A 25,161-nucleotide genomic window follows, 5' to 3' on the forward strand; every position below is an offset into this window, starting at 1 on the left:
GTAGGCCTGCAGGCCATAGTTTGCTAACCTCTGGTCTAGAAGCTGACAGAACTTGCTCTTCTAGATGTTACTACCTTGGCACTTTGTAGCACTTGATAATACCTTAATGGCACATACAATCTTGATTTTGGTGTTTTCTGGTAGTTTGTGAAACTAACAAAGGATGAAGGCTTTTTGAGACTTGATAGCACTTGAGGTTTTATGCTTGATGATCCTTGTGGCTGTGAGTGCTAGTGATATTTACATTTCTAGAAGATGGCTATCTAAGAGCCTTACAGTTCACTTGCCAATCCTGAAGGCATAGGCCTCAGCCCATAGTAAACACTCAAAGAATGTTTGTTGAGTGAATAAATGACCTCTTTGGGGATCTTCAGGGTATGCTAAATATTGTATCTCTATTCCATGCCTTGTAGTCAACAAAAACTGGCTACTTAATTTGGAAAAAGTAACAGACTTTGGCCAACAGGTCCCTTGGGCTTTCATTAATTCATACTCATAGTTACCATTTTTAAAAATATTAATTAAGAATCTACTATGTGCGGGGTATAGGACTTCCTCTAACCATTTCAAATGTTGTATCTGGGTGCACAGCTTTATAAGTCTCTCTTATTGAAGCTTGGTGTATCTTCCAAAGCACTATGGAGAAATTTCTGCAATCCCAAAGGAATGGGAATGGTATTATACTCAGATCCTACTAGTCTCATTCTTAAATAAATAACTATATAAATATGGAATTTTATCTTTCTTCTGCACCACTATGAGAATGTGCTACTCTGCATTAGAAAACTCTAATTTTAAGGGGCACCTGGGTGGCTCAGTGGTTGAGCTTCTGCCTTTGGCTCAGGTTGGAATCCTGGGGTCCTGGGACCGAGTCCTGCATCAGTTCCCCTTGAGGAACTTGCTTCTCCCTCTGCTTATGTCTTTGCCTCTGTGTGTCTCTCATAAATTAATAAATAAAATCTTACAAAAAGAAAACTCCTAATGAGAACAAAGTCAGCTTTACCTATTGACCTCAGAACATGATTAGAAATAAAACATTACTTTAAAATTTTTCACTTATCTTCTGAATTTGCTTTTTAAAATGAAATAACTAGGCGAAGATGGCAACATTTATGCAGAAGGAGTTTGCAAGCTGGTCTGAAAAGCCATACCAACTATCAAGGTTTTGGCACCATCATGTGGCCATTTAGATTTATCCGTTAAAAACTAAAACAAGTGCCACCGTAACCAGGATATTCCCATAACTCCAAACAAATCATAACCAACATCTGGAAATAGAAAGAAACTCTTCAAAACCAGGTTTCAGTCAAACCTGTCCTCTGATAGGGGACAAAAGATTATTATAACAAAACTATTACCTGACTTAGAAAGTTAAGCCTTGTAGAATGTACTGGCTAAATGTTGCCTGAATCTTCTCTCTTGTCTCTCCCACTGCCCGCACCCTTGTCGGGTACCACATCTGTTTCTCAGCCAGTCTGTCTCATAGGCTTCTAGAACTAGCTCCCTGCATGCACTATTGATTCCCTCCGATTCATTCTCTACTCTGCTGCCACAGTGATTTGTGTTACTACAAAACTGGTCGTATAACTCCTAAACTCTACCTAAGGCCTTTCAATAACATCCCACTTCTCCTAAGAAAAATATCCTAATCCTAACACAGCCCACAAGCCTTATAGAGCTGTCCAAAGCAGCAGCCTCTAGCCATCTGTGGTTACTGAGCCCTTGAAATATAGCTGGTGCAAATTAAGTGTGCTGTCAGTGTAAAATGTACCCCAGACTTTGAATCCTTAAAACATAAAAAAGAAATCTTGCCATTTGCAACGACGTAGATGGAGCTAGAGGGTATTAGGCTAAGCGAAATAAGTCAATAAGAGAAAGGCAATTAACATATGATTTCACTCATATGTGGAATTTAAGAAACAAAACAGAGGAGCATAGAGGAAGGGAGAGAAAACTAAAACAAGATGAAGTCAAAGACAAACCATAAGAGACTCTTAATCATAGGAAACAAACTGAGAGTCCCTGGAGGGAAGGGTGTGTGGGGAGGGGGGCAGATGGGGTAACTCAGTGATGGACATTAAGAAGAGCATGTGATAGAATAAGCATTGGGTATTATATAAGACTGATGGATCACTGACCTCTACCTCTGAAACCAATAATACACTATGTATTTAATAAATTGATTGAATTGAATTAAAATTAAACTTTTAAAAAACATAAGATTTTATTTATTTATTCATTCATTCATTCATTCATGAGAGACATGGAGAGAGAGAGGCAGAGACATAGGCAGAGGGAGAAGCAGGCTCCCTGTGGGGAGCTGATGCAGGACTCTATCCCAGGACCCTAGGATCACAACCCGAGCCAAAGGCAGATGCTCAACCACTGAGCCACCCAGGTACCCCTCATTACTAATTTTTATAGTGATTACATGATTACGTTACATGAAATGATAATACTTCAGATAAAATGGGCTAAATACAATACATTTTAAACTTGTTTTCACAGGTTTCTTTTTACTTCTACACATGTAGACCTAAAACCTGAGGCTCTGGTGAAGGCAATGGGAAAATTTCCTTCCCCTATGGTACTTATGATCTCATGGGAGAAAGAGGGCATAAACAACGTAAATCAGAGAATATGTAAGATAATGACATATGCTAACAAAAAGGGAGACATGAGGTACCCAGACCCGTGGCTGAATTTTACATAACCCATTCTAGGGAAGGCGTTATTGAGTAGGTGATTTTGAGTTGTAGGAAAAGTGAAGGAAGACACTAGGAGGAAAATCATTATGGGCAGAGGAAACAGCAAGAGCAAAGGCAGGGGCAGACCTTGTTTATTTAAGAACTCGCAAAGAGGTCAATGTGACTTGTGTTCAGCAAACAAGGAGAGGAGAGATCAGGGTAATACCAAGAACCAGATCATTTAGACTCTTAAAGGATGTAGTAAGGACTCTAGCTGAGGGAGTTAGGAAGCTACCAGAGATTGTCAATATCACATTTATGCTGACTCAGAAATTTTATCTCCAGGGACACCTGGGGGCATGGTCAGTCAGTTAAGCATCCAACTTGGTTTTGACTCAAGTCATATGATTTCAGGGCATGAGGAAGGGCCGTGTGAGGCTATGCGCTCAGCTTGGAGTCTGCTTAAGATTCTCCTCTCCCTGTAGCATGCTCTCTCACTCTTGCGAGAAAGAGAGAGAGAGCAAGAGAGAGAGAGAAAGAAACAGAGAGAGAGAAAAAAAGAGGGGGGAGGAAAGAAAGAAAGAGAAGGAAAGGAAGAAAGAAGGAAACTTTATCTCCAGCCCTAGCTCTTTACCTGATTCGAACCTGTATATCCAATCACTCCACATCTTCCCTTGGTCGTCTAAAAACTCTTTCAGAGGCAGCCCGGGTGGCTCAGCGGTTTAGCGCCGCCTTCAGCCCAGGGCCTGATCCTGAATCGAGTCCCACATTGGGCTCCCTGCATGGAGCCTGCTTCTCCCTCCGCCTGTGTCTCTGCCTCTCTCTGTCTCTCATGAATAAATAAATAAATAAAATCTTTTAAAAAATACTCTTTCAGCTGTTACATCAACACTGATTCCTGATATGCCACTCCTCCCTGTCCTGCTAAGACCTGCTTCTCACCCAGGATTCCTTGTCTTGCTAAATTAGATCTACACAAACCTCTTTACCACTTAAACAAAAATGATTTACAATAAAAGGCCGCCAATTGCAGCTCCAGTCTGAAAAGACTTGAATTATCACTCTTAAATTCCAACAAGAAACAGCTGAACAATGTGAAAAATCGATGCCTTTTCTAGGACCCATCACAGAACTGAGGTATCAAGGCAGATCACACCCTGAAATCCGGAGAGGCAGGTGCGCGCAGTGAGTTACAGCCAAGGTCTGCTTACCTGGAGGAGAAGCCGCTGGAGTGGTAAACTGGGAGCCTCAGGTTCCACATGGTTGCTATAATTACAGAGAATTTGACTCCTAGGCAACTGACAGGTGTCAAAGGCTTTTCCAAGCTAGAAATAAAACCCATAAGTAAAATATTTACAGAAGCCATGAAATCTAAAAGACAGGTTTGACTACATAAAAATGGAGAACTTCTGTATGACAAAAGAAAAAAAGTTAAAAGATGACTAGGAAACTAGGGAATTATTTGCAGTATAGGCAACAAAAGGCCAACGTCCACAATACATAAATAACACTCACAAATCTTTTTTTTTTTTTTTAAAGAAAACCCAACATATAGAAGCATAAGCAGACCTTTGGAAAAAAGTAATTGTATTTGGGGAGTATATAGTAGATTGAGAAAAAAATGTTAAGAGACATATAACAGGGTCAAAGGAACACCAAAAAAGGCACTATAGAATAGCATTGGTAGGAGTGTACATTGGTAAACCTTTCTTAGTGGACAACTTGACAACATTTGCCAAAATATTAAACGTGCAGATTTTTTGAGCCAGCTATTCCACTTCCAGAAATTATTAAGTGAATATACAGAAACATATGTATGAGCAACCTCTTGTTACATTGTTTTCAATGCAGAAAAATTGGAAACAATTTAACATTCACTATTAGAAAAAAATAAATAAATAAAAAAAAAAACAAAAAACAAAAAACAAACATTCACTATTAGGAACTGGTTAGGGTAGGTATATCCATTCAGTAAGGTTCTATGCATGTGATAAAGGCCTGTTGTAACTCACCTATTGTCTTAAGAAAATGTCCATGGTTTGTATTTAAATAACAAAAGCATGATAAATATTCAGTCTTATCTCAAAAAAAAAAAAAAAAAGCACTTGGGACACCTGAGTAGCTCAGTGGTTGAGCCTCTGCCTTCAGCTCAGGGCATGATCCTGGAGTCCTGGGTTCAAGTCCCACATCAGGCTCCCTGCATGAAGCCTGCTTCTCCCTCTGCCTGTGTCTCTGCCTCTTTCTTTCTCTGTCTCCTGAATAAATAAATAAAATCTTTAAAAAAAAAAAAAGAATTACTTAATGTATTTATTCAAGACTTCTTTTATAGTACCACAGTGAAGTTTTACAATTTCTCCTAGAAGGACCTTTACAGGCTTTGTTAAGTTAATTTCTATATAGTTTATGTTCTGTGATCCCACTATGAATGGAATATATTTTTCTATTATATTTTCTATATAAATTTCTATACGGTTGTATAAAATGTGTTGCTTTTATATAAGAAATCTGCTGATTTCATATGTTTAATTTATAATTGAACTCCTTATTGAACCATCTATTGTTTCCAGTAGTTTCATTACCTACCCCTTCTACTTTTTATATTTCCGTCTCTCCCCCCCAACAGGAGCTGTTAAATACGATTGCAGTTCAGGGGAATTTTACTGCTAAACACCTGGGGAAAGAGAGTAGGGAACCACAAAATTGCACATATTTAGAAATAAAATTGTTTTGTAAAACAAGTAAGTATGTGGTTCCTGAACTAAGGTTCCTAATGTCATTCTCCATCTGGGCAGTGGTGTTGTTCACATACTTTTTAAGTTTTTTCCAAATGAAAACTTGGGGAGGAGCACAATATGTAAAATTGAGCTTGTCTGGTTGATGCTGCTCTAAAAATTACTCTTCTTCAATGTATGGGGGTCCCAAGATAACTTTTAGACACAAATAAATAGGGCATTTATTACAGTCCTAATGGAATATTCCATGACCATCATATTCTGGAATTTGATTTGGCTTTAAGGAACCAAAAAACAAAATACAGTGCATGGTGACTCTTTGCTTTAAAACCTATTTAGCTCCTTCTTGAAAATTCCTATCTCTTGACCTTAAAAACATCCCACACTGAGTGATTAAAATACCAATGTTTCTGCTGATTTAATGACTTTATGAAGATTATCAATTTAACAAAAGGTCTCACTCTGTCTGCCCACAGCTGCTTAAGGAGAGACAGCTTCTCCAGAAGTCAGAAAAATCAAATCAAAAGTGGAAAGGAGGAAAAAACTTTTAAAACAATGTAGACTCAGGATGGAGCTTTACAACAATGGAGTTTTACCCGAAACTGTGCCTGGCACAAATCATTCTTCAAGTTCCATTTACATAATTGGCTAAACGGAGAGGTCTGCTGTCTGGCAAGCACTCACTTATAAATTTGGTTCTTCTAGCCCTCTGTCAGGTAGAGTTGGCAGCTGTGATTTGGAACTTCTCTTACTCTCCTGGCACACATCTATGTGTGCTTGCATAAAATTCCATCTGGTGGTATATGGAGAGATTTTAATTGCAAGACTGCATTTGGTGAGTGGATGAGATAATACATCAGAAGTTTTCCACATGATGAAATTGCATCTCCCAGCATTATACTTTTTGAATGACTGACTAGGCTAAACTACATTGTTTTTCAGCAAAAGCCTTTCTCCCCAAATCATGTTTTACAGCAGAAGGAGCTGTCATGCTCTAAGCAATCACACTGACCAGAAGGCTTTCTTTAAAGCAAACCCTGTCAGCTGCTCAGGCTCTATAGAAAGTACAGTATGGCACAGAGATTAAATGAGTACCTTTGGTAACTGCTTTGCCACGATTGGTATAAAGAAAATAAATACACAATTGAGGAAAATTACAGCTATCCAGATGCACATTACTTAATTCGCTTAGCCACAACTGAATGCACTAATCATTTTCCCCTTAACATATCCTGCTTTCACTTCTCTTTCTTACAAGTTAATTGTACCCTTATCCCCAGGCTTAGGCTACACTCTAGCTTTCTGTCTAGGTTTAAGTCTACACTTAGAAGCTACAGAATGCAATACCTTCTCTCATAGCCAAAGGATGCATATATAAGTTCTATCTCTGTCCATTTCTTCCTGCCCACAGAACTCTCCCATTGATCCTGAATGTACTGCACATTTGTTTTATGCATCAAGTATTGCTGATGAAAAGTCTGATATCATTCTGATTTTCTTTTCTTTGTAGGTAATCTAGTTTTTATAACTGGTAGCCTTTAGGATTTTCTTTGTATCCCTAGTGTTTATTAGAAGTTTCACTACAATGGGTTACTTTTTGTGAAAGGTATAATGCCTGTATGTAGGTTCTTTTTTTTTTTTTTTTTTTGCATATGGATTTCCAATTTATCCAGCACCATTTGCTGAAAAAATTATTATTTCTCTATTGAAGTGCCTTTGCTCCTTTGTCAAAGATCTGTGAGGTCTATTCAGTTCCATTGGTTTACGTCAACCTATGTGTCTGTTCTTTCACCAACAAGCTATCAGTTTGCTCTCCGAGAAAGGTTTACAAATACATACTCCCACCAACACTGTTTTACACTGACCTTTTATCCACATCCCCATCAACACTAAATGTTATCTGTCTTTTTAATTATTTTTTCCAATCTACTAGACTCCCCCCTTAAAAAAAATCTTCCTTTTTTTCAAAATGCATGCTTATCCTTTAATATATTGGGTGATTAAAAAATAAAAAATAATAATTAAAAAATAATAATATATTGGGTGATATTTTTAATGTGGTTTTGGTACTGTTTACATATTATATACTGAACTTTTTACCAATTTGTAAATAGTTCCTTCCAGTTTCCTACTTACCTTTTAACTTTTTTGTTGTTGTTGTACAGTTCTTCATTTTTATGTAGACAAACCCATCTTTTAGATTTCACAGCTTGTAGAAGCATTTTACTTCTGAGTTTCATTTCTAACTTTAAAAAGCCTGTGACACCTGCCAGGTGCCCAGGAGTCAAATTCTCAGTTTAATTGTAGCAACCATGTGGAATCTGTGGTTTACATATTTTCATCTGAAATTTTTGCTTTCTCATCTCAGCATTCTAATTTTCTTTATATTATTTAATATTTCATTTAGCTAATATATGTAATGCTACTTCAATAAATGTTTCAGTCTTATAGGAAGTTAAGTCCTAGCACACAGTGGGTAAAAATAAATGTTTGTTCCTTCCTAGGTGCATACCCCAAAGAAGCGAAACCAGATGTTCAAACAAAAACTCATACACAGATGTTTATAGCAGCACTGATCACAAAAGTCAAAAGGTGAGGGGTGCCTGGATGGCTAAGTCAGTTAGGCAGCTGCCTTAGTCTCAGGGAATGACCATGGAGTCCTAGATGAAGCTCCATGTCAGACTTCTTGCTCAGTGGGGAGTCTGCTTCTCCCTCCCCTCCCTCACCCTAGTTCCCTCACACACACTCTCTCTCTCTCTCTCAAATAAATAAATAAAATCTTTAAAAAAAAAAAAAAGCCCAGAGGGTGGAAACAACCCAAATATCTATCACATGATGAATGAATAAATAAAATGTGGCATATCATACATTGGAATAGTAATTCGGTCATTACTAGGAATGAAATATTGATACATACCACAACCTAATGAACTTTGAAAACATTATGTTAAGTAAAAGGAACCAGATACAAAAGTTCACATACTGTATTATTCCACTTATATGAAATCATTGAGAATAAGTGAATCCCTAGAGAAAGAAAGCAAATGAGTGTTGCCACAGACTGTGGGGAGAGAGTAATGAAGATTGATTGCATGGGTTGATGAAAATGTTTTGGAACTACATAGAGGAATGGTTGCATAACATTTGTGAATATACTAAATGCCACTGAACTGTACACTTTAAATGGTTAAGTTTTGGGGCACCTGGGTGACTCAGTGGTTGAGTGTCTGCCTTTGGCTCAGGCTGTGATCCCAGGGTCCTGAGATCGAGATCCATGTCAGGCTTCCTACTGGGAGCCTGCTTCTCTCTCTACATATGTCTCTGCCTCTCTCTCTCTCCATGTCTCTCATGAATAAGCAAGTAAAATCTTTAAAAAGCAATACATAAATAAATAAATGGTCGGATTTACATTTTGTGAATTTTACCTCAGTTTTCTTTAAATACAAATATATAATAAACATTTCTTTCTAAGGTGGGAACCTTAATCTCTACCTACTGCAAATGATTCTTAAAATTCTTAGATGATACACAAAGTTAGAGCATTGTACATATACAGCATGATCCAATAGATCATAATCATGCTGTTTTCTCTTCTAGGACAGATTTTGCCTTCCTTTCAAAGCTTCTCAGCTGTGGTTTGTCATTCGTAAATCTGTTAGGACAACAAATTGCTTAGTTTCCACCCCTGCTCTGCTTGAATTTCAATAAAAGGAAGGTCATGGTTAAAATTCTAGCCCATCTCTGTCCCTGCTCCAATTAGGAACAGGCAGCTGGTGTTCCTACTGACTGGATTACAAACTGTGTGGACTCAAAAAAGCACAAAAGGCAACAACTGCAAGGCCCTTCCCTAAGGGCACAGTTCACTTTGGGGTTGCTGTTTTATTTTCTTATTCAGAAATTAAACATTGTTGAGCATCAACTATGTGTCAAGTACCTGGGATACATTTATCAACAAACCGGTCAAAAATACCAGTCCTTGTCGAGCTTGCCTTCTGTAAAGAGAGAGAAAAAAAATAATAATAAACTTAATAAGGAAGTAAATTTTATAGTATGTTAGAAGGTGATGAAGTACTGTGAGAAAAGGGAAAGGTAAGGAGCATTAGAAGCATTAAGAGGGTTAACATTTCTAATAGGTGATCAAGCTAAGGCTCGTTGGAAAAGTAGCATGTGAACACAGGTGTTTAGGAAGAAAGAGGTAGATCTCTAGGAATCTGATACTTACCATGAAGAGTGCTTCAGGCGGAGCCTAGGCAAATGTCATAAGGCTAGAGCATGTTAGAGGCTCAGCACCAAAACTGACCAGTGTGGTCAGAAAGGAGTAAGAATGGAAGAGAAGATGGAAATAAGATCAGAGGGGCAAAGGGGGATACAGATTACATTAGGTCCTTGTGGGCAATTACAAGGACTTTGGTCACTAGCAAATAACAAGGTTCTGAGCAGAGGCCCTGCTCGTGGCCAGCTTAACTTCTCATTGTGCAGGCTGGGTTTCCCTCAATGACTCCAGCTCAGCATAATACTTCCTGAATCACAGGCTTCTGGAGCACATTTCTGAATCTTCTTAACCCCACCTCTGACTTTAGTCACTATTGGAGTTACTAGTTTTTTGACATCCTTTGTCCCCAAGCAACTAGAACATGCCCTGCTTTATGCTGCACTGCATACCACTTGCTTTCTGTCCAGGGATTCTTTTGAGGTTAAACCAAGATATCTTCCAAATCACTTAGAATTCTTCATCCAGATGTACAGGGAAGTTAACATGAGAGAAGCCATTCATGACCATGGGGAATAGAAGTCAATGAGTAAATGCTTCCCTCTTATATCCCCACCAAGAAAACAGTTCTTAGATGCATTTCATAAGGCTTCTCATGAAGTCTCACTGGATCCAATACAGGATGCTTCTAGCACTGGTTCAGCTCAGTAACACATCCTTCTATTGGCTTTTACTGCTCTCTAGTCTCATTCTTACATCCTGTACTCCTGCTGAGACCATATCTCCACATAAATTGACTTCACAGAAACATATCTCAAATTCTGCGGGAATTTAGGGGAAATCCAGATTAAGACACCTCCCTACACTTTGAAACTGTCCCCTTATTCCTCCAGATACAGCACCCTAGAATGTGGTACCTGCCTGGAATGTCACAAATTGTCATACTCACCTCGCCTTGATTGACTACCAGTTCTACTCTGGTTGCCCGTTTACTCCCTCTGTTCCTCACAAGCCAGAAGGAGAAAATGAACCCAGAAAACAGGTGACCAGCAGATTGCCAAAGGGCTGGGATGCCATGCCCAGAGTTTGTAGGCAGAAGAGATTCATTAGATGTTTTTAATCAGGGGAAGAATATGATCTTATTTTAGAAAAATAACCAATGACCGTGTAGATGGTAGATGGGAAGAAGAAAGTCTGGAGCCATGAAGATGAGGAGCAAAGTAAGTTGAAGAATATACCCTCTGAATGATTAGTCTCTCCTCAAAACTGATAATCTGCCAATAGTGCTGGGCTTAGGAGTGAACCAGGGCCCCAGAGGAATGGTAGACATGCCCCTCCTCAGTGAGGTCCTCATGTGGAGGGTTGGGTTGCCCTGGGTTGAGGGGCTGGCAGGATAGTTGCAGAGGAAAGATAAACAGATGAGGGAATATGGTGATGTGATGATGTGGTTCAAGGGATAGATCATGGACTCATATTGAATGGGAAAGGTACAGAAGCCAGGCACAATGAATAGTCTAAAAGAATCAGGATGGTCAAAAAGTGGTGGGTTTGACAAGGGACAAAAAGGTGAAACTTTAAAATGTCCATCTTACTTCTTTAATTACAATTCTGAGTGGAAGGCTTGATATAGACTACATGGATACTAATCACTCAGATGAGGCTTAGGGATTATTGGTGGATTTCAAAGATAATTGGACTGAATATGCAATGAAATTCAATTCTGCTTAACTGATGGGAACTAATGATCTCATTTCAAAGTCTAAAGTGAGAATGGACAAAAACTTTCTATTAGTTCAGCATAAATATTAATATGGGTCCATGGGTACAGAGCTAGAAAAATGAGGCCAGAGTACAGCCTTAAATTTACTTAGAATAATGGTCAGAACTAAATGCTATAGTATTTTTAAGAGTTAACCACACTGATACAAATATAATAAATTAACAATCTTTTAAGCCACCTTTAAATATAAATTTGGTTTATCAATTTGGCGATTTTTCCTTTTTCTTAGTAATTTAACTTTTCCATTTTCTTTCTGTAATTGAAGAATTAATCATTCATCTTCCTTTTTACTATTAAAATGATTTTCATACACATGAAAAATAAACAGCAGAGATACATGTAAAAGCCACGATAAGAATGAGGTCTGTAAACCACCAAGGAGGTTTTTGCTTGTTTGTTTGTTTGTTTTACTTTTACCTACGTATAATGGTTATCACCTTAAAAAAAGTCCAGACAAAATATATCAAGGCTTAAAAAACTACAAATCAATATATGTACCAATAAAAAAGTAAATAGCCAAATCCCACTGCATCAGTTATCTATTGCCACATTAATGCTTTGTAACAAACACCCACAAATCCTCATTGGCACACACAGACAATCATTCAATGCTCACATCACTGTGGTATGTTTCTGCTGGTCTTGCCAGGCTCATTCAAGTGTCTGTGGGTTGGGTAGGTGGTTCTGATTTAGTCAGAGCTTTATGAATCCACTTAACTGAGCTAGTTCTTTTACTTTCCTGAAAACAGCAGGCTAGCAAGGAATGTCCTCATGGTGATAGCAGAAGCTCAATTGCAAAAAACGCTCTTCAAGACTCTTCTTGCACCACATTTCTTTTTTTCTTTTAATATTTTATTTATTCATGAGAGACACACAGAGAGAGGCAGAGACACAGGCAGAGGGAGAAGCAGGCTCCATGCAGGTTGATCCTGCAACCCCCAGATCACTACCTGAGCTGAAGGCAGACACTCAATCACTGAGCCACACTTCTAGCATCTCATTGACCAAAGCAAGTCATCTGAGCTCAAAGTTGGGACATTACATCCTGCTCACAGTGGAAGAGGCTGAAAAGTAACATGGCAAAGGGCACAGATACAGTGAGGGAAAAAATACAGGCACTGGTATAATCTACCATACCCATTTTTCAGAATTTACCCAAGGAAATATTTTAAAAGGATAAAAAAACAAAACTATTCATAGGACTATCATTAGCATACTGATTACAATACGGAAAAATTAGAAATGTAAATATCCATGAATAGAAGCCTTGTGAAGCACATCGTGATATAAGAAAACGATCATTTATACTGCTATTAAAATTGATGTAGGGGGCACCTGGGTGGTTCAGTGGTTGAGTGTCTGCCTTCTGCTCAGGGTGTGATCCTGGGGTCCTGGGTTCGAGTTCCACATCAGGTTCCTACAGGGAGCCTGCTTCTCCCTCTGCCTGTGTCTCTGCTTCTCTCTCTGTGTCTCTTATGAATAAATAAAATCTTTAACATCTTTTAAAAATAAAATAAAATTGATGTAGATCTTCTTCTTCTTCTTCTTCTTCTTCTTCTTCTTCTTCTTCTTCTTCTTCTTCTTCTTCTTCCTCAAGATTTATTTATTTATTTGAGAGAGAGAGAAAGCATGCCCAGGAGCTTGGCAGGAGCCAAGGGAGAGAATCTTCAAGTAGACTCCCTGCTGAGAGTGGAGCCCATCACTGGGCTTGATCTCATGACCCATGAGATCATGACCTGAGCCAAAATCAAGAGTCAAATGACTAAGCCATCCAAGTACCCCAATTATTTTCTTTTTTAAATGGAAAGATGTCCAGGACACCTGGGTGACTCAGTTAAGTGTCTGCCTTTGTCTCAGGTCATGATCCTGGGGTTCTGGGATCAAGCCCTGCATCAGGTTCCCTGCTTGGCAGGAACCTGCTTCTCCCTCTCCCTTCCCCCGCCCCAACTCATGCTCTCTCACTATCTCTTTCTCTCTTTCTCAGATAAATAAATAAAATCTTCTTAAAAAACAAACAAATAAATAAATAAACAAATAAAATCTTTAGAAAAAAGTTTACTTTTTAATTAACAAGGTAGAAAGTACAAGGGTATTTGTTATATTATGCTTTGTACTCTTATGTGTCTTAAATATTTCATATTAAATATTTTTGAAAAATTCCTAAGCTAAATCTGTTTCACTATTCAGTGTATTTGTATTATAAATGCAATTTTTTATTAGTCTGAGTCTTGATGTCCAAAAAGGAAGATGTTCAAATTTGAGACTATTGTCAATAATTTGTTGGAATCCTCTAAGAAATAATCACTCATTTAATAAAACAATCATTTATTGAATTCCTACTGTATACAATATACTATATCAAGGGCTATGGGAGGCTTTTTTAACATACATGACAAAGAGTTTACTCTCAAAGAGCTAAAAGTTTCATATTCTGAAAAATATTCTCTAAGTAGAAAATGATATGAAGAATTTATACCTCTAAAATTATCTAAGTATCAAAGCTAAATTTCATGAAGAAGATCCATCTCATTTATAATGTTCTCATGTTAGCATCAATGGCTTGAAATGACTATGTAGGTATTCTGGGTCCATGCTTCTTCTGGCTTGAAACTGCTCCAAAAAACTGTGGGCAGTCAATAAGCAACTTTATGCTCCCAGTTACAAGCATTCTGACTACAGGGCACAAAAAAAGAATTTATGCTAAAGAAAAAGAACAAAAAGAGTGATATTAAGTAGTAAACCTAGTATGGTGATACAAAATTGGCCAATATCCCAAGGTGATTATTCACCAAAGACTACTTAAAGTTCCTGAATATAGTTTGTTGTCAAGAGAATCTAGTGTATATAACTCAGTCTGAGCTTAATATGACTGTGTAAACAAATCCAGCTGACACATTTTCAACTCATTGTCCTCCATTTTCCACCAAAAATAGGGATTCCAGCTGTCTGTATGTTAATATACATTGCAAGAGCTTTGCATCATTACCAAACATCATATTGCTGCCAGGCTTCCTAGTAGAATACTGAATTGGTGATACACTCATTTTAGGTCTTGAATACTGAATACCAAAAAAAAAAAAAAAAAGAATACTGAATACCAATAGAAGATAATACTTGCTTCTTTACTTTAAACTCCTATAGTTCAAAAAATAATAAATAAATGAATAAATAAATAAATAAATAAATAAATAAATAAATTCCCATAGTTCAGTTTTTCAGTACAATTGCATTTAGATGTTGATATGCACTTAAAGCACTTTCATTCAGGTGCTGCCATCCTTCATTGGCCATATATTCCTTAAAGACAAGAACAGTATCTATTAATCACTGAAGCCCTAGAACCCCTACCACATTGTCTGGTAGAGAGGACTCTTAATAAGTGGTTTCCAAATAAATGAATGAGTTCTAATTCTATTTCTAAGCAATAAAAACAAATCTGATGAGATAAAATTAAAAGAACACTGGACTTTGATGTAGTAGATGCTGTTGGCTACCAAAGTACACATTCAGTTTGCAATACTATAATCTTTTACAGCAAAATATGCCTCCAGTGAGAGAGACTAAAAATGCCAGCTATTTACTTTTCCTGCATTCCTTGTTACTAGGGATAAAAATATAACCAAGTGCTAGCCAAAGAGATATATAGATAAATATTTGCAGAATTATTTCTTGGAGAGATGTATCTCCTAATTAAAGAAAGGAAGAAGGAAAGAATGTGAAAGATGAAAAGACAGAGAAAGAGGTAAACAAAATCAAGAAGAAGAGGGGAGAGAGAGAGAAACAGAATGACAGAAATAGGGAAGAAGAAAGGGAGAGAGAAAAGAAGAGGCAGAAGGAGAGATTGAGAGAGAGAAAGAGGTCTCCTATCTTTCTCTTTCTGCTTAAGATTGATTCTGTAATGTGAAGATGTGATGTTTGGAGCTACTGCAATCATTTTGTGACTTTGAGGTAAAGATCGAGAGACTCGGAGACATCAGTCTAGCTCCCTGAAAAATTTGCCTCCAGTTTTCTTTTAATATGAGATTATTAAATCTCTTTTCTGGTGATGCTTGGGTGGCTCAGCAGTTGAGCATCTACCTTTGGCTCAAGGCATGATGTCAGGATCCTGGAATCCAGTTCTGCATCAAGCTTCCTATAAGAAGCCTGCCTCTCCCTCTGCCTGTGTCTCTGCCTCTCTCTCTCTCTCTTATGAATAAATAAATAAAATCTTTTTTTAATCTTTTTTGTTTACAACACTGTTAGCCAGGTAGCCTGTCATAATGAGCCAAAAGTACCATATTTGATGTAGAGAGCATAGGTTTAAGTTCCAGTTCTTCCACTTACTATCTGCATGACCTTAGAAAAACTTCTTAGTATCTATGATTCTTCATTTCTTTATCTATCATGACCTTCCTGACAAGGATGATATAATGAAAGGAGGACCACTAATAGCTATAAAAATTAATTTAACTGCAAGTTGAAACTAAAGATATTCTCATATTTTTTCAATCATTGTTGACAGATCATGTCCTCAAATTGCAAAATCCACAGGTAAAGAAAAGTATACCATAAAAACAAGATCAAAATTTGCTGACCAACAGAAGCAATTAAACTTCTTATATTTCTAGATTATCTTCCTATCAAGGAGAACTCTCAAGCCTCATTTGACCAACTCCAAGAATTAGCTTTTTCATAAAATACTACAACAACATGATTTGAAACAATATGGATTTGATTCTTAAAATATGTTTAAAGTGGACCAAGAGACATTTTTCTGGAACATAATTGTAGCAAATATGGACTAATTACAGGATAAATCCAAAGGCTATTTTTCTATGACAGATTGCAAACTATAACCTGTAATGGCTCAGTCACTTACAACAGCATATAATTACTCAGCATTTACAGCTAAGTACTTTCTATGCCTTTGCCAAATGAAACCATAAAAATACTAAACAATAGACTTTAGAAGAGTACATGGATCAAGAAAAGCATAAGCATTTTACCTTCCGGTTGCCTAGTCTATGATTCAGGATGATTTGGTATTCTTAGTTGCACACATTTGTGTGAGTGAACTCCAGCCAGCCTAAACTCAAACAAGCAGAGGCACAGCTCAACCTGCCCCAGGTGAGAGGTTTAGGCTTGACTTCTTGCTGATCACAGCAGACCATAGGAAGTACTATTTTATCCTCTCAGCATACACACTTTCCTCTCTCTTTTCTTCTGGTAACAAACTTCCCCCACTAGTCATAGGCCTGGGCATGTGACCCAAACAAAATCAGTTAAATGCATCACCCTCCTGTGACTGGTTCTGGAATGTGCATGTAGGGCCAATTAGAATCCTACTCTGGACTTACTATATGAACATTAGGAAAAGGCTATCTTCACAAAATAGAACCAGCTCAGCATACAGAAATAACTAGTTTCATTGTTTGGGTCAGGCTTCTGCATAACTGGCAGGTTGCCAATATAAATGACTTCTCACAAATATTCAATGGTGAACCCAAGGATGTGATTCAATTTTTCCTCCAGATGGTAGCAAGCAAAAAGTGAGCAATAAAATCAGCTGTCATCTGAATGCAGGTAGAATTCAGGAAAGACTTGGATTATCTATACCATTAGAACGCTGATTAACATAGCAAGCAGAAATAAAGGGTAATTAAGAGTAAAGATTAATTGATCCAAGGAAGAATCTAGAGCAGCCCCATCCAACAAAAATATCCTGTGAGCCAAATCTAATTTTAAATCCCCCAGTAGTAGCTATATTTTAGAAAGTAAAATAAAAGGTGAAAATAATTCTACCAATATATTTTATTTAACCTAAAGTAGCCAAAATCTTATCATTTTAACATGCAATTAGTATTTTTAAATTGTTAGTGACATATTCTTTCTTTTTTTAGTAGTATGTCTGGAAATCCTCTGTGTATTTTATGCTTGTAGCTCATCTCAATTCAGACTAGCCATATTTCTTTTGTTTTAAGATGTACTTATTTATTTTAGAGAGAGATTCAGGAGAGGGAGAGGAAGAGAGAGTTCCAGGCAGACTCTGTGCTGAGTGCTAAGCATAGAGCCTAATGAGGGGCTTGATCCCATGACCCCAAGATCATGATCTGAGGGGAAATCAAGAGTTAGAGGCTCAACCAATGGTGCCATCCAGGTACCCCAGCCATATTTCAAGTGCTCAATAGCCACATGTGGCTAGTGGCTACTATATTAGATAGTAAAGGTCTAGAGAAAAAATATCCTGGTTTTTAAGTTTCTATGGCAGCTCCCTATTACTCTTTGAGCTGGGAATCAGGGTGATTTTCCCTAATCCAAAGACTCATTTACCAATATGATAAATAAAAATTCCATCTTTGATATTTTAAAAGGAAAATTTCAAGATTACATGTGGATGTGGGTACATCCAGACATATGTGCCAAGAACTTGAAATACCCCTTGTGGACTATTATACCTCTCCAGCAAACACACAACTATAAGTCATCCACTCTGCACCTGCACCTAGATCATTGAGCTCTCTCTTGCAGAAAAATCCTGTAACTCTGAGCATTAGTATCATTACAAATTCAAGACTTCAAATCTTGAAACTTGAAGCTCAATATCACCCAAAAAATCCTGCCCCTCATCCATTCCCTTTGCTCTTGTCCTCAAAAGCAATTTCATATCTTCACCATTTTCTTTAAGTCCACTACCTTTGCACACCATCTTTTTCTGCCATTCTTCTATGGACAACTCCAACCTTTCTTCATAGAGAAATGGAAGCTTCACATAAGAGCTCCATTTCCCTATATCTGTTTCCTCCTTCAAACTCCAGGCTTCAACCTTTATCCATCCTCTTTGGTTTCTTGTCTAATTGCAGTCACCTCTCACCTTTGTCAGGGCTTTCTCCATCAATTACACCACCCTTTGCATATTCAACCTTTCTTTTTTTCCTTCCCTCTCTCTTCAGCATCTGAAGTTCAAACTTCCATTGTATTGAAATTATATAAATCTAATTATTGGTACTGCTTGCCTTCTCTGCAACCTTTTGTACAAATCTACCTTCCTTACTCTATTAAAACTGTAAACTCTAAAGTACCTCCTCTTGGAAAATCCAACACAGTATCTTCTATCTTTATATTACTGTTTCTCAGCAATATTTGGCCAACTTGAGTGTGTCCTCTACCTTGAAAATCTTTCCACACTTGATTCCATGACACCAATAACTTTCTGACTAATTCCTTTTCTGGCTTTTAACAATTTCTTTGTAGTTTTTTCCCCTTTGCCTATTATTTAAATGTTTTTCCTTAAGTGTCAATCATTACCCTCTTCATTTTCCAAGGGTGGCCCATGGAATAGTAACATCACCACCGTCATGGAGCTTGATAGAAATTCAGAATCTTGGGGCTCACCCCAGACCTTCTGAGTCAGAACCTGCATTTTAACAAGTTCCCAGGCACATCAGGCATAACAAACTTACTATGAATCTGACATGAGCCTGAAAGGATGGGGAGGACCAGGATTAATGTAAATAAAAAGTGTCAGGAGGCATAAAGCCCATTTATCTTCAAAACTGATAATGGAATCCTTTTCGCCAGGGAATATAAAGAAGAGGTAACTGTTCAGGGTTTCTTCAGCTGGTATGAGAATTCATTAGACCTCTTAGTCTCTATCCTCTTCAAATTTCTTTTCATTCATTGAACAGTTATTAATTGAGCTTCTTACTCAATAGTGTCAGATACTATTCCCACTGCTGGTGATAGAACAAAGAACAAAACACAGAAGTTTCTGCATTCACATTCTTAGTAATATTTATTTTCTCCCCTTAATGAGTTATTTTGAAAGAAGTCATCATGCAATTTGAGTCCCTTTGTGATCAACTCCATGTCAAGCTCAAAGGTCCATGAAGAATTCCAAAACACCACTTGAAACACTTTAAAGCAAAAACTTTATACTGGGAAAACTTACAAGTAAAGGTCTGTAGGCAAAGAAACCCTGGATCCTTCATGTTCCCATGGCTTCTACAAAGAGGCTTACTGGAAGCTGACCCCCTGCTCATCCCAGAATGACTGATGCACCTATTTCATTTTTAACCATGCTGAGCTCTGATATCACAACAAAAAAAGAACATTTCTATCCTCCCGCAGGGATATGAGGTGAATGTCCATGAAGAAGGGAAATCCATCACCACATCCGAGAAACTTTTTCCAAGTAGATTAATAGGTTTATCAGTGCATATAAAAAAGAAACAAAACATTCTATTGTATCCCTTAGTTTATACAAATTTCACTTGTGACATTCTCCCCTACTTTAATAGACTAATTAAAACTGCCACCATAGTTCAACTACAACAGTGCACCATAAAAATGAATATGTGACACACAGCCACAAATGTGAAAGTAGGTCTATTAGAGTTCCATATGAACAGAAAAATATTGATAACAAAACACTACACCACATAAAATTCACAGTGGAATTATAGATTAAGTGCATAAATAGAGCATTTCCCTAACATTTTCATAAAATAATGTGTTCCTCAAACCCCAAAGATCATGCCCTTCAATATGTTCGATAATTGTAAAAATTTCAACTGTAAGTCACCACACTTATCTCTACACATTTCTCTTTGTATATTTCATTTTAGTGCTGATAAAATAAAATAGGGGAGAAAAAATAGAGCTCTGATATCATGCCTCTTACCTTTTGATTTGACTTCAATCCCATTATCACATATTTCCAGAAATAAACAATAGTGCCAAATAGCTTTCTCTATCTTGGGGTGGTTTCCTGTATATTAGCTGTCACTATAAAAATTATTGTGCCTCCTACATTCAGACTAAAATTCCAAACAATGGCTACTGGCAAATTTCTCTATAGTTCACTGATTCCTCTAAGAAAATGGATTTTCTACCCAGCTAAAATTAATTACCGTTGTTATTGAAATAGGAATGCATCTGTCAGCTTGAACACAAAACACTGTGTGTTTTGCTTTCCTTTTTATCATATCAGTAATATAGTCTCCAAAATCAATTAGCACCCCATAATCTTCCTAAAGAAATAGTTACCCCCTATATATACTTGCTGCAGAAAAGTCACTGGGTTTGGGTCTCCCTCAGGCACAAGAATTTCATGACTGTGGAGACACAGTTTTGGGGAATAGGAGGTTTCAGCCAATTTTTTTATCACCTCTAGTCTGCTCCCAAGAATAGGTAGGATCTGGGAAAGTGACACTATGGTACTAGGTACCCAAGATGGAGCATGTCAGGGTGTTTAAGTTACTACTTCTGCCTACCAAGCCAGCTAAACTTCAGTGGCTCAAAACAGCAGCCATGTATTATTCCTCATACATCTATAGGTCAGCCAGGCAGGTAGTTAATTTGATTCCAATTATGTGTCTGCAGTCAGCTGGCAGGTTGCTTGTGCCTCAGCCATCGTTTCAGAAGGACAACTTGAAGGTCTCAACTCTCCTCCCTGTGGTCTTACCTTTCAGCAAGCTAGCCTGGGCTTATCCCCAGGACAGTCACAAGGAGAGAACAGAAGCATGCAAACCCTTTAGTGGGCTTGGAATGGTCATTCCGTGTAGCCCACAACATGCTGTTAGGAAGTCACCAGTCAGCCCAGATCCAAGGTGCAAGAAAGTGGATTCTATTTCTTGATGAGATTTTAAAATCACATTGCAAAGAGCTAAAATAGAGGGGTAGAACATTATTAAAGTGGTTTAGCCAGTAGACATTAGACTAACATTCAGGGACCCCTGGGTGGCTCAATGGTTTAGCATCTCCCTTGGCTCAGGGCATAATCCTGGAGTCCTGGGATCAAGTCCCGAATTGGACTCCCTGGATGGAGCCGATTTCTCCCTCTGCCTGTGTCTCTGCCTCTCTCTCTCTCTCAGTGTCTCTCATGAATAAATAAATAAAATCTTAAAAAAAAAAACTAACATTCATAGGAAATCCCTGCATAGCCTCCTTGGGTATTACATCTCTAACTGGCACATTCTTGGGATCATGTTCATGCTAAGACTTCCTCTCACTGTGGCTTCATCTTGCAGATTCTGTTACACCCTAAGGGCAAGCCAGAGAAGAGATAGAGCCAGAGGAAAAGAAGAAGATGCTGCCTGCATCTATAAGACTTCATTGTCTCTCAACTCCTATCAGCACATCCAAAATACTTGCTATGGCTGCTAGGTGGAGGGTAGCACATGACAGAGCCACCCTTTGACTTTGGAAGACCCAATGTGCCTTGCTTTGGCCAATGACATGTGCCAACAGCAAAGGTTTAAAATGTGTTTGGAGTGCTTGGGGGTCTTAGTCAGTTGAGCAGCCAACTCTTGATTTCAGCTCAAGTCACAATCTTGGGGTCTTAGGATGGAGCCCCACAAGAGGCTCTGTGCTCATCAGTGAGCCTGTTTCAGGATTTTCTCTCTCTCCCTTTGCCCCTCCCCTTCTCCTGCTCTCTCCCTCTCTCCCAAATAAATAAATACATCTTTTTAAAAATATATAAATAAAAATAAAATTTGTTTATACATTGCTTATATTATTGCATATAGGCCTGGGCCACAAAAAAACAAAAACAGACCTGGAGTAGACACTGCCTCGTCAGCATGGAGCAAACCAGCCCAGACAATCCACAGGTGCGTGATCCAAAAACAAATTCTTTCCATTGTATGTAACTGAAATTGTGTGGCTGCTAAACAGCAAACATTGAATGAATTATTAATAAACTGAATTAAAAGAGTAAAGAAAAAAGGCAACAAGGAGACTGGAAATTCTGAAGGCAAGAAACCAGCAAAGAGGTGATGGATTCACTATCTTTAATCTGAGTTTGTTCAGCACATGAATTTTCTGGAGAGAAATCATGCACAGTTTTTTTTCTTTACTGAGCATTACAATCATTGATCCAAGTACATCTTTTCTATTGTGTGTGTGTATATATATAAACATATTTCTTGTTTAATTGCACATCTGGCTGTGGCCACTCATTAGGTGAGAATTTTGCATTATTTTTGTAAGTATAACAGGATACATTTGTGTTTGTTCAAGAACTATCTCACCTTCCCCCATCTGTGAAATGGAGATTAACATGCTAAGATGCTTCAAAGGGTTTTATTTTATGGGTTGGATTTTTTTTCCCAAAGAATAATGGAAAAAATAATTGAAAACATTTAAGAAATACAAAGCAATATAAACACTAAATAATAGTTACTTGTGAGAATTGAAATGAGAATTGCTTTGCCAAGAATCTTAAGTTAGATTATAGCTCCATTATTTGTGAGGAACAGCTAATGGGAATCTTCATTAAAATTTCTAATTTTCTGCTGACTGACTCTTCACCAGATCAAAACTATTAGCAAATCCGTATCAACCATTCATCATGAAACAAAATGATATTCAGGGCAACCAGCCTAATTTCCTTTGGGGATATGGTTGACCAGGGTTGTCAGAAGTCACACAACCATTGCAGAAGGATGTGGTACTTCCAGTTAAAGAGGAAAACAATTATTCTTCCTGGCAGATAAAGCTTCAAAAGAGTACCAGGCTGAGGACCCTAGTTAGTTACTTGGAAGGATAACTGATGTAATATTTGTACTATTATCATTCCAAAAGACTCACTGCTGATTTAATTATGCACACTAATAATAATAACAATATTAATAGCTACCACTTACTGAACAACTACTATATGCCAGGAACTTTATATATATTATCTTATTCCCAACACCTATTATATATAGTTCTTTTTTTTAAGATTTTATTTATTTATTAATTATAGATACAAAGAGAAGAGAGAGAAGGGCAGAGACATAGGCAGAGGAAGAAGCAGGGAGCCTCATATGGGACTCATCCCAGGACCCCAGGATCATGCCCTGAGCCAAAGGCAGACACTCAACCACTGAGCAATCCAGGCATCCCCATACAGTTCTTTATATATAATAGAAGCTAATGAATACTTAATGAATGAATATTACTTCTTACAGATAAGAAAAATGAGACTTAAAGAATTTAAATACCTTGTGTAGCACGTGACAGAGCCAGAATTGAAAGAAACTTTCTGAATCCAAACCCGAGCCTAGGACACATAGTACATTCTATTACAACTCACTCCCTCTCTAGTGTAGACACAACAGAAAGTAAACTAACAGAATCCTAGCTCTTTAGACATGTCTGATCTAAACCAAGGCAAGGGGTACCTGGGTGGCTCAGTCAGTTAAGTGTCTGCCTTCAGTTCAGGTTATGATCCCAGGGTCCTGAAATGCAGCCCTGGGCTCCCTGCTCAGCAGGAAATCTGCTTCTCCCTCACTCTGCTCTTGCTCATGTTCTCTCTCTCTCTCTCTCTCTCTTTCTCTCTCTCTCATTCTCTGCCAAATAAATAAATAATATCTTTTAAAATAAATAAATAAATAAACCAAGGTGAAGTTACTCTCTGGAAAACAGTTTGAAGTAAGTTATCTTGGTATTTCCAAGCAGAGTGTCTACCAGTAGGGCCTCAGCTCCAGTCCTCACCTAGTTCTCTCGTTGGTCAACCACCCTGCAAAACACACTGACCTGCCCTTGTACCTCTATAAAGATGACCCTGTTATCCAGCTCTAGGAAAACATATGGGCTAATTGGGGCTCCCAGGGACCCTTAATCTTCTAATTGTCCTCTTATCTACTTGGCTATTCAGAACACTCCCTGCATCCCCTTAGCTCACCATTTTCCTGTCCAGTGTTTGCTATAATATCGTGTGCATAAAATTTGGAACCAGTAATCCCAGCTCTGTCACTTACTAACTGATTTTAAGAATGTCTTATAATTGAGGCACCTGGGTGGCTCAGTCAGTTGAGTGTCAGACTCTTAATTTCAGCTCAAGTCATGATCTTGGGGTAATGAGATCCAGCTCATGTGAGGCTGTGAGTTGAGTATGGAACCTGCTTAAGATTCTCTCCCTCTTAAACAAACAAACAAAAAAACTATTCTCTCCCTCTCCCCCTTCATTCTTGCTCTCTCTCTCTCTCTCCCCCCTTCAAAAAGAAAAAAAAGAATATCTCATAATCATCTTAAGCCTTGGCTTTCTCATCTACAAAGTGAAAATGAATATAAGCAGAGAAAAAATGTACTTTAAGTCAGGCTTTCAAATCTCACCAAAAGTACTATTACTTCAGACGCTTCAGATAAAATATTATGACAAATTGGGATGAAGAACAGTGATTTTAGATGACCCTAAGATCATGCTGCCTAGGAGGCTACCCGATTCCTCCTTTACATTGGCCCTGAATCACAGCTCTTAAAAGAAGTAGTTGTAATAAAAACTTAGTGAGGGCAAAGTTTTTTGTTGGTTTATTAACATATCCCAAGGACCTGACACATAGTTGGTATTCGGTAAATAGTTTTTGAATGAATGAATACAGAAATCGCCATAAATGGCCAATTACCAGGGAAGTACTTGGTCTAGTGGTTTACAGCAGTGATTTAGGGGTCTGACAGATTTGAGTTTTGAGTTCCATTTCTAGCTCTGCATCTTACAAACTATGTGAGCTTGGGCAGGATCTAAACTCCTAGGCTTGAATTTCATCATCTGGAAATGAAAATAATAATTGTATATACTTTCTTAGGACTGTTTGAAGGATTACATGAGATAACACATGGAAAACATTTAGCACAGTACCTGGCACATAGACCAATTGCCTGGAGGAAGAAAAGTTATGGTATTGCAAGGGTGGTCATGTGAGTCAGAGGTCCAGAGGTCCTTCGGTTTATGTAATGCATTTGTGTTCTCTTTATAGGTATAAGTGACAGCAATCCATTCATTCACTC

This window comes from Vulpes lagopus, chromosome 19 (assembly GCF_018345385.1).
Source record: "Vulpes lagopus strain Blue_001 chromosome 19, ASM1834538v1, whole genome shotgun sequence".
NCBI classification, from domain to species: Eukaryota; Metazoa; Chordata; class Mammalia; order Carnivora; family Canidae; genus Vulpes; species Vulpes lagopus.